The 10,925-nt window shown below is 40.1% G+C and overlaps 1 long non-coding RNA gene across 1 annotated transcript in view; it reads left to right on the top strand.

Annotated features, from left to right (window-relative positions):
- Positions 1–481: 481 nt before the first annotated feature.
- Positions 482–10,925, top strand: part of LOC122460329 — a 61,354-nt gene continuing 50,910 nt past the window's right edge. The window contains exon 1 of the long non-coding RNA XR_006281576.1: positions 482–621. This is a non-coding gene — a long non-coding RNA (uncharacterized LOC122460329). The remainder of the gene's footprint in view (positions 622–10,925) is intronic.

Below are 10,925 nucleotides of genomic sequence, written 5' to 3'. Positions count from 1 at the left end.
GGGGAAGAAAACCAGATTGATTGATTGTGCATTGTAAAAAATTACTCACCGCTAATAAAAAGCAGAAAGCCTCATTCTCAACAGGACCACATCCTGAACGTTAAGGTAATTAAGGGCATTTCTTGGGATTTTAGCCTTCCTCCCTGTACTACAAAGTGGTGCTTAATTATCCCATTATTTTCAAAAAGTTGTTTCAGAGATGAAATAGGGAAGTATTTCTTACCATAATTTGACAGCAACCCTGACACCATGGTCTCAGCTTTTATTATTATTAATAATACTGTGCAACTATTAATAATACATAGCAACTTTCATCCAACAACCTTAAAATTCTATATAAAGAAGTTATGATACATGAAGTGGGAGTAGGGAGGAGTAGCTCCCTTTGATGGACACCCAGCCAGCCAGTTAGCTGTAAAATCCCTTTTGATCTGTTCTCTGCTTGTAACCCTGTAAAGGGTTAACAAGCTCACAGGTAAAAGAAAAGGAGTGGGCACCTGACCAGAAGAGCTAATGGGAAGGTAGAACTTTTTGAAATTGGGAAAGAAACTTTCCCTTTTTCTGTTGTTCTCTGGGCTGCAGGGACACAGAGAAGTAATGCTGTAAACAGCTTTAAAGCAGGTATGTTTATAGATTATCAATTCAGACCTCGAACCTACTTATCTGGAGCCTCAGATATGTAAGTAAAATTAGGGAATGTCTAAAAAGACTCAATTAGGGTTATTTCTTTTATTTCTTATTGGCTTGTGGACTCCTCTGTGCTAAACCAAGATGTTTTTGTATGCTTGTAACCTTTAAGATGAAACCCCAAGAAAGCTATTTTGGATTCTTAATTTTTGGAATTGCTCTTTTAAAATCTAGCAAAAGCCTAAGTTCCAGATGCATTTTCTTCCTTTTTGTTTTTAATAAAGTTTACCCTTTTTTAAGAACAGAATTGGATTTTTGGTGTCCTAAGAGGTTTGTGCATATGTTATTTGATTAGCTGATGGCCACAGCTAATTCTTTTGTTTTCTTTCTCAGCTCTTCCCCGGAGGTGGGTGAAAGGGCTTGAGGGTACCCCAAGTGCTCCTTCCTGGATTCAAAGGGGTTTTTTTGCATTTGGGTGGTGGCAGTGTTTACCAAGCCAAGATCAGAGAAAAGCTGTAACCTTGGGAGTTTAATACAAGCCTGGAGTGGCAAGTATTAATTTATAGAATCCTTGCGGTCCCTCACTTTCTGCACTTGGAGTGATAGAGTGTGGATTCAGCCTTGACATAAGTGAACTGCAAAGTTCACAAACAGAGGCAAACTTCCTCAGATTTTTGGCTCTAGGTCTGGCTCAGCCATCAGTCCTGATTCTGTAATTGGTAATATGCAGGGATCCTGTAGAATTCATTACAGATAGATATATAGATAGATAGATAGATAGATGTATAAATTAGGACTGTCAAGTGATTAAAAAAACTAATCACAATTAATCACGCAACTAAAAAAAATCTCGATTAATCGCACTGTTAAGCAATAATAGAATACCATTTATTTAAATATTTTTGGATGTTTTCTACATTTTCAAATATATTGATTTCAATTACAACAGAATACAAAGTGTACAGTGCTCATTTTATATAATTATTTTATATTACAAATATTTGCACTGTAAAAAAGAAAAGAAATAATATTTTTCAGTTCACCTAATATAATTGCTGTAGTGCAATCTCTTTATCATAAAAGTCAGCCAATCACTCAGACAAACAAGTTTGTTTACATTTGCAGAAGACAATGCTGCCTGCTTCTTGTTTACAATGGTACCTGAAAGTGAGAACAGGCTTTCACATGGCACTGTTGTAGCCGGTGTTGCAAGATATTTACGTGCCAGATGTGCTAAAGATCCATATGCCTGTTCATGCTTCAACCACCAGTCCAGAGGACATGCATCCATGCTGATGATGGGTTCTATTCGATAACAATCCAAAGCAGAGTGGACCGACGCATGTTCATTTTCATCATCTGAGTCAGATGCCACCAGCAGAATTGATTTTCTTTTTTGATGGTTTGTGTTCTGTAGTTTCCGCATCAGAGGATTGCTCTTTTAAGACTTCTGAAAGCATGCTGCACACCCTGTCCCAATCAGATTTTGAATGGCACTTCCAATTCTTAAACCTTGGGTTGAGTGCTGTAGCTATTTTTAGAAATCTCACATTGGTACCTTCTTTGTGTTTTGTCAAATCGGCATTGAAAATGGTCTTAAAATGATAACATGCTGGGTCATCATCTGAGATTGCTATAACATGAAATATATGGCATGGGTAATATATGGGTAAAACAGAACAGGAGACATACAATTCTCCATGAAGAGTTCAGTCACAAATGTAATTAACACATTTTTTTAACCAACATCATCAGTATGGAAGCTTGTTTTCTGGAATGGTGGCTGAAGCACGAAGGGGCATACAATATCTGTCACGTAAATACCTTGCAATACCAGCTACAAAAGTGCCATGTGAACGCCTGTTCTCACTTTCAGGTGACATTGTAAACAAGAAGCAGGCAGCAGTATCTCCAGTGTTTGTCTTAGCGATTGGCTGAACAAGAGGTAGGACTGAGTGGACTTGTAGGCTCTAAGTTTTACATTGTTTTATTTTTTTGAGTGTAGTTATGTAACAAAATGTGTGTGTGTGTGTGTGTGTTTTATATATATATGTAAGTTAGCATGGTACCTGTATGAGGTGAATTGAAAAATACTACTACTTTTGTTTATCATTTTTACAGTGAAAATATTTGTAATATAAAATAATTATATAAAATGAGCACTGTACACTTTGTATTCTGTGTTGTAATAGAAATAAATATATTTGAAAATGTAGAAAAATATCCAAAAATATTTAATACGTTTCAATTGATATTCATTGTTTAAAAGTGCGATTAATCCCGATAAATTTTTTTAATTGCAATTAATTTTTTAGTTAATCGCATGAGTTAACTGTGATTAATTGACAGCCCTAGTATAAATGTATAAAGGACAAATAAAATAGATAGATAAATGTGGGGTAATTAACCCTTGCAAATGGCCTTGTGAGTTGAATAAGTATTTTTGTACCAGAAAGAGAATAACACGGAGCTTTTCAAAAGGCCTCTGTTGGAAGCTCTGTGGAGGATTTTGTCCCCCACCATCAGTCTCTTTTGAAAACAAAGGGACTTTTCAAAGCAGAATGTAGGTGGTGCTCAATCTCTGAAAACATGGTCACATGGCCAAAATCTTAGGGAAGCACAAATAGCTATTTTTGGGGCATCCTGAAGTGTGAATTGATTGCCCAGAGGATTTTCAAAGTTGGTGTTTTATCAGGCCTCATATTGCTCAGTCACCCCGTACTCAGAGGGATTTTCAGACGAACCCATGCAAATATCTTGGCTGCCAAGCAGAAATGCCCAATATTAGCATGTGGAAATTAGTGATATTAGCATGTGGAAATTAGTGATGTACATGTGCTAATGGGTTCCTGTGGCAAGCTGTTTAAAAGCAGGTTGTTCCCAGGCACTATGGGGGAGTGGCATATCCACAGGAACTGGGGCAAGCACAGGTTATATGGGAAGTGGAAAGAGGCTGAATGAAAAATGCAAGGGAAAGAACAGCTAGACTGACCCAGAAAATGATGCCTTAATTACAGCTATGACCCGGCCTTGAAAATGAGCTGGCTAGGGAGTGCTCACAATCCTTCCATCTCAGCATGAGCTTTGTGCTGGTGGGGTCATTGGCAGGACGTAAGAGTTGTGTGGCAGGGTCCTGGATATTTCACAACTGCGGACACCATCTTTGTGAGCCAAACAGCTGCCAGGATTCATGGGCTTGGTATGTTTATTGTTTCTATACATTGCATTGTTTCCTCTTGGCCCCTTCAGGGGGATATTTGCGCTACCTGCCATACCCAGTACAGAGGAGAATTTCATTATGGCAAAGAATTCCTGCATAATCTGATGTCTACTCTCTTTATCTATAGAGAAGCTAAAGTGGTCTGTCACCCTGTGGATTATAACATTAACACTAGGGCGTCCTCTAGGTACACAGAGGCAGCAGACTGGCTGATACGAGTGGAAGATCCACCAAAAGGACCCAGTGACAAGGGTTATGAGGTCTGTGCTGACTCTGATTGGGAAGTGGAAGAGCCTGGCTCCTCTCAGATGGCCTCTCTCCCTTCTCCTCCCAGTAATCTCTCATGGCCTTGGTATCCTCAGGGAGGAGTCTGAATCTTTCCATGACCTATGCTTTAGTGAGGTAGAGAAAGATGCTCTGAGGCTCAGAGGCCCTGTTGGGTGGGTACGGGCCCCTCCTCTGCTGAGACTTGGTCTGCTTTTCCTGCCACCTCCCTTCACTGAGGTGTCTCATGAAGTAGCATACATGTGACAATGGACTCATGCTGCCCCTCCTCATGCTCCCTTCCCCATCAGCCCTTGTATTAACGCCCTTACCCCTTTCCACCTTCATTCCTCCTTGTCCCCATCCTAACCTGACTCTGCTCCTCTGTTCTCATTCCGACAGGTTTCAGAGTAGCAGCCGTGTTAGTCTGTATTCGCAAAAAGAAAAGGAGTACTTGTGGCACCTTAGAGACTAACAAATTTATTAGAGCATAAGCTTTCGTGAGCTACAGCTCACTTCATCGGATGCATCCGATGAAGTGAGCTGTAGCTCACGAAAGCTTATGCTCTAATAAATTTGTTAGTCTCTAAGGTGCCACAAGTACTCCTTTTCTTTTTGTTCTCATTCCATAACCCCTCACCTCAGTGAATCCTATTTGTTCATCGCTGTCATTCAAAAACACTTACTCCAGTTGCTGTCTGTTTTGAGAGAGCAGCTGATGAAGTTCAGGTACTTTAATGGGTGACTCCTAGCTAGGTTGTGCTTCTGACATGACTGACTTTGAGGCAGCTCCTGGGAGCTTCTGCAGATTTTGTCTGACATCCACCTATGTCCTTGGACCAGGCTGCTCCTTGGCCCCTTTGGTTGCTATGGCCGCTTGGTGCTCAGACAACCTGGGTGCACCCAAATTCCTCTTTTGAAAATCTGGTTGCCCTACTCCAACCCGAGCCCCTAGATGGCACCCAGATAGCTAGTCCCGCACCCCAGCTTTTGCAAAATGTAGCCGAATGTGATTTGCCTGATTCTTGGTCTTTCTGGCTGAGGCTTTGTAAGACTGTGATCTTTTCTCTCCTTTCCTCTCTCCCCGGCACCTCCCTTGCCTTTCATTTATTGTGCCTGTATCCCCCTCATCTGTTTTCCCGTCACATATTTCATTTCATTTTTTAAAGAAAAAAAATCCCAGAGCGTTCAGCCAAGCTGGTAGTGCTGGCTCGTCAATTCACCTGCAACTCTGATTCTTTAGTCAGCTCCACAGATCAAAAATGAAAGAGACCGAAGCATCTCAGTAAAGTTAGCATGATTCAATTTTGGCTGAATAAAAGTGGTCTCAGTCCTCCCAGAGAAGAGAGAGCTTTCCATTTATTTATTTATTTATTTATTTATTTCTATGCAGTTCAGCCAGGCCTGATGTAGAGAAAAAGTCCAGAAATAAGAGCAACTGAGAGGAAAAAATAGAATTTATAAACACTGCTTCTTCCACCTCAGCTTGTTAGTGTTTTTCAGCTTAGTGATCTCTCTGCACAAGGTGTCCTTGTATCCAGGTGGGGGGAGAGAGAGAGAAAGAGAAGGAATCCAGGATAAAACACCACCGCCTTGCTTTAAAAACAAACAAACAAACAAAATACCCTAGGGTTGACAAAGTTCAGATCATCACATATTATCGAGGTTCAGCTAGATCTGTGTGTATGATGCTTGTATGATGGAAAGCAAAGTTGGCAGAGAAATCCTCCCCCCCACCGCCTTTTGAAGGTTTTCCAGAATTGTGAGAGGTTAATTTATGTCTGAATCACAAGAATTGGAATGACTTTTATTTACCCCTCTAGTCAGATAAACTGAAACTAGCTAGCAAGAGAAGACTCTAATGTCATGGTCCAAGATGAATATAAACAAAGGTAAACAAACAGCAAGAATAACAGTGAAAAAGAAATCAGATTTTAAAACAGTTTCATGTTTAATAAAATAAGGCCTTATTAGTAACACAGACAATAGGTTTTGTTTGGGAGGGGGAAGGTTGAATACAGTACGTACCACTTAATCAGGTCTCATTGAAATGGTCAGTTAATTATGATGTCTCTCAAGGAATCTGTTAAATGTAATGATCACAGCTAGGTGAACTCCCTTTTTCTATTTGTGAAATGTCAACAAATGTAATTTGATCCTTATGCAAAAGTGTCGGTCAAGTGCAAACAAATTTCAGCCTATATGTTCCTTACAGACAATTCTCTGTGAGTATTCCTGAGATGATTTGGTATTCAAACTCAGCGATTGGTAATCTGCATCACATGGTACTGCATTTGCTCCTTGAAACTCAAATTGTGGTATAAGCCAACAAGGTTTTTAGTTGTTTGATTTACATTTCTCTGAACATTAATGCAACTAGATTTTGCTTGAAATAAGTATTTTGGGAGGAGCTTTTAATCATGCATATGTCAGTAATCATGTACAAACACATATTCCATGTGCAATGAGGTATATGTACTTATATATGTGTAAAAAGAACAGGAGTACTTGTGGCATCTTAGAGACTAACAGATTTATTAGAGCATAAGCTTTCATGGGCTACAGCCCACTTCATCGAATGCATAGAATGGAACATACAGTAAGAAGATATATACATACAAAGAAGGTGGAAGTTGCCATGCAAACTGTAAGAGGCTAACTAATTAAAATTATCAGCAGGAGAAAAAGAAACCCTTTTGTAGTGATAATCAAGATGACCCATTTAGACAGTTGACAATAAAGTGTGAGGATACTTAACATGGGGAAATAGATTCAATATGTGTAATGACCCAGCCACTCCCAGTCTCTATTCAAACCCCAGTTAATGGTATCTAAGTTTGCATATTACTTCCAATTCAGCAGTCGCTCATTGGAGTCTGTTTTTGAAGCTTTTCTGTTGCAAAATTGCCATCCTTAAGTCTTTTACTGAGTGGCCAGAGAGGTTGAAGTGTTCTCCTACCAGTTTTTGAATGTTATGATTCCTGATGTCAGATTTGTGTCCATTCTTTTGCGTGGAGACTGTCCGGTTTGGCCAATGTGCATGGCAGAGGGGCATTGCTGGCACATGATGGCATATATCACATTGGTAGGTGTATGAGCCCCTGATTGTGTGACTAATGTGATTAGGTCCTATGATGGTGTCAATTGAATAAATATGTGGACAGAGTTGGCATCAGGCTTTGTTGCAAGGATAGATTCCTGGGTTAGTGTTTGTGTTGTGTAGTTGATGGAGAGTATTTACTTCAGGTTCGGAGGCTGTCTGTAAGCAAGGACTGGCCTGTCTCCCAAGATCCGTGAGAGTGCAGGATCATTTTTCAGGATAGGTTGTAGATCTTTGATGATGCGCTGGAGAGGTTTTAGTTGGGGGCTTAAGGTGACGACTAGTGGCATTCTGTTACTTTCTTTCTTGGGCCTGTCCTGTAATAGGTGATTTCTGGGTACCTGTCTTGCTCTGTCAATCTTTTTCCTCACTTCCCCAGGTGGGTATTGTAGTTTTAAGAACTCTTGATAGAGATCTCATAGGTGTTTGTCTCTGTCTGAGGGGTTGGAGCAAATGTGGTTATATTGTAGCGCTTGGCTGTAGACAATGGATCGAGTGGTATGATCTGGATGAAAGCTAGAGGCATGTAGGTAGGAATAGCGGTCAGTAGGTTTCCGATATAGGGTGGTGTTTATGTGACCATCGCTTATTAGCACCGTAGTGTCCAGGAAGTGGATCTCTTGTGTGGACTGGTCCAGGTTGAGGTTGATGGTGGGATGGAAATTGTTGAAATCATGGTGGAATTCCTCAAGAGCTTCTTTTCCATGGGTCCAGATGATGAAGATGTCATCAATGTAGCGCAAGTAGAGTAGAGGCTTTAGGGGACAAGAGCTAAGGAAGCATTGTTCTAAGTCAGCCATAAAAATGTTGGCATACTGTGGGGCCATGCGGGTACCCATAGCATTGCTGCTGATTTGAAGGAATATATTGTCCCCAAATGTGAAATAGTTATGGGTGAGGACAAAGTCACAAAGTTCAGCCACCAGGTTTGCTGTGACATTATCAGGGATACTTTTCCTGATAGTTTGTAGTCCATCTTTGTGTGGAATGTTGGTGTAGAGGGCTTCTACATCCATAGTGGCCAGGATGGTGTTTTCTGGAAGATCACCAATGGATTGTAGTTTCCTCAGGAAGTCAGTGATGTCTCGAAGTCGGGAGTATTCTATTTGCTACCCAGGATCCATAAACCTGGAAATCCTGGACGCCCCATCATCTCAAGCATTGGCACCCTAACAGCAGGATTGTCTGGCTATGTGGACTCTTTCCTCAGGCCCTACACTCCCAGCACTCCCAGCTATCTTTGAGATACATGGCTGCTACTCTGAAACCTTAGATATCTGTATTCGTGCCAAAAGTGGTCATTCATCCATATTATATACACTGGGTTCATCTGTTCATAGATTCATTGATTTTATGAAGACCAGAAGGGACTAATAGATCAGCTAATCTGACCTCTTGTAGAATATTGGAGCTGGGCAAATTTTTAAGGATGGATAATTTATTCACCCAAACATGCAGTTTTGGTCAACCCAAAAGTATTCTTGAATTTAATATGAATTTGTCACATAGTTTCAGCCTCACAAAACAAATGTTGGGGCATATATCAGAAGCAGATTTGGAGTTAGCCTCCCATATAACCTTTTAGCCAAGTGGTTAGGTCATCCACCTGGGATTTGGGAGACACAGGTTCAGTTCCCACCTCCACTTGATGTAGAGAACAGATTTAAACCAGCACATCCTATATTGTAGATGTGTGCTCACCATTGGGCCATGCTGGATCAGGATTCTCTCAATCTCTTCTGTTGAAGCTGTTTTGAATAAATCATTAAAGAGCCATTGGAGCAGGAGCTTGAAATTGGGAGCCCCACATCTTAGGTGGGTATCCCAACCAAGAAGCTATAGAGTCATTCTCACTTTCTCTCTCTGGTCCTATCACTAGTCACTGTAATTCATAGTAGCACATCATAATCATTAATATTTTTTCAATTTTCTGAAATACTTCACAATTTTTAGATTTGGTTCAGGCCAAATTGACTGGCTTTTGTTTGTTTGTTTTTCACATCTGCCAGCGAACTAAAAAAATGAGTTATTCACCCAGCTCAGGTATAACACAGGCTATAGATTTCATCCAGTTACCCCTCTACTGAGCCCAATAACTTGTTTGACTAAAGCATATCTTCCACAAAGTCATCCAGTCTTGGTCTGAAGATTTCAAGAGATGGAGAATCCACCACTTCCCTTGGTAGTTTGTTCCAAAGGTTAATCACCCTCTCTTAAAAATTGTGACTTATTTCCAGTTTGAATTAGTCTGGCTCTAATTTCCAGATTGGTTCTTCTTATGCCTTTCTTGGCTTGTTTGAGTACTCTGTGTTTTCTTCCTGTGAAGATACTTATACACCGTAGTCAAGTCTCCTCTTGATCTTCTTTTTGATAAGATGAACAGATTGAGCTCCTTAACTCTATTACAATAAGGCATTTTTCCACCTCCTGAATAATTTTTTTGCCTGGAAAAGATATCCTTTTAAAAATGTGGACACCAGGACTGGACGCTGCATACCAGTATCAGTCTCACGAATGCTGTTAGAGAGATAAAATTACCTCCCTCCTCCTACACATGGTTGGAGAGGAAGGGAGTTTGGATTCAGGACACTTTAGGAAAAGTGCTTGTGAAGTGTGATTTCAAAGCTGATAGTGTCTTTTTAAATGATTGTGTTGTGTTGTAATTCTGTTCAATCTGATCTCCTGCATAACTGCTATAAAGCATTCTCCAGGGTTGAAACTCTCACCAGATCCACTATAGGATCGGTACAACTTCTCAAGGGATCTAATATGGGTTATTGAAATTCTAGCTAATTAAAAAGAACCTAATTGAATTTTGAAATGGGCCACGTCTCAAAGTGACCTGCCCCAAGTGGGACAAGGCGGTTGTCTTTAAAATGAGTAGATGAAGCTGTGACTTTTTCCCAGTACTGGATGCTGAAAAAATGTACGCACCTTACCAGCAAAATGCTTCACAATAAAGAATGGTTGGTCTATTTTTGAATTGGAAATGGAAATGAAGCACAGATATGAGAGATGGGGGTAATACTATATTCCCAACCCTTTAAGGTTTCCACTTCAGTAAAAGAGTGTCTCTTTTAGGAATGCAGTGCTATTCACCCTGTCGGGAAGGAAATCCTTCAGGGCAAGAGGAATTTTAAAGGGCCAAGAATGACATTCTAGATCCATTAGAGTCACTGGGAGTTTTGCCCTTGATTTCTATGGAGCCAGGATTTTACCCTCAGGAGCACAGGTCCTCCTCTCTGTCAATGCAGGATTGTTCTCTCCAGAACATTGCAAAATAACCTAGTTTTAAATGACTCAGATAAAGGGGTTTCACTTCTTCCTTTGAGAGACTATCCTAATAGCTTTGTCAGAAAGTTTTGCCTGGTATTTAGTCTGAATTTTCCTTTTCTGAGTTTCATCCTGTTACATTTATTAATACCCTTGCACAACCCTAAATCAACTCACAGAGAGCAGGGCTAACTTTAAAGTGCAAGTGTTACACACTGAATTATCTCAGATAACACTGAGGGAGCAATTAATAGCTTCCCCTAGTAAGGAATCTTGCTACTTCTAGGAAGGTATCTGAATTTTATGTACCCAAAATAATTTATTCTTGCTTATATTGTGATGTTACTATTCATTTTACAGAATTTGCTACTTGCTTGTTAGTTTCAGAGTGCCTTTATTAAATGCATTGCTGAGCATCATCTCTTTGCAGTTATAAACCTG

This window comes from Dermochelys coriacea, chromosome 5 (genome assembly GCF_009764565.3).
Source record: "Dermochelys coriacea isolate rDerCor1 chromosome 5, rDerCor1.pri.v4, whole genome shotgun sequence".
Lineage (NCBI taxonomy): Eukaryota > Metazoa > Chordata > Testudines > Dermochelyidae > Dermochelys > Dermochelys coriacea.
Note: the sequence above shows the minus strand (reverse complement) of the source record. Positions and strands in the feature narration are given on the sequence as shown.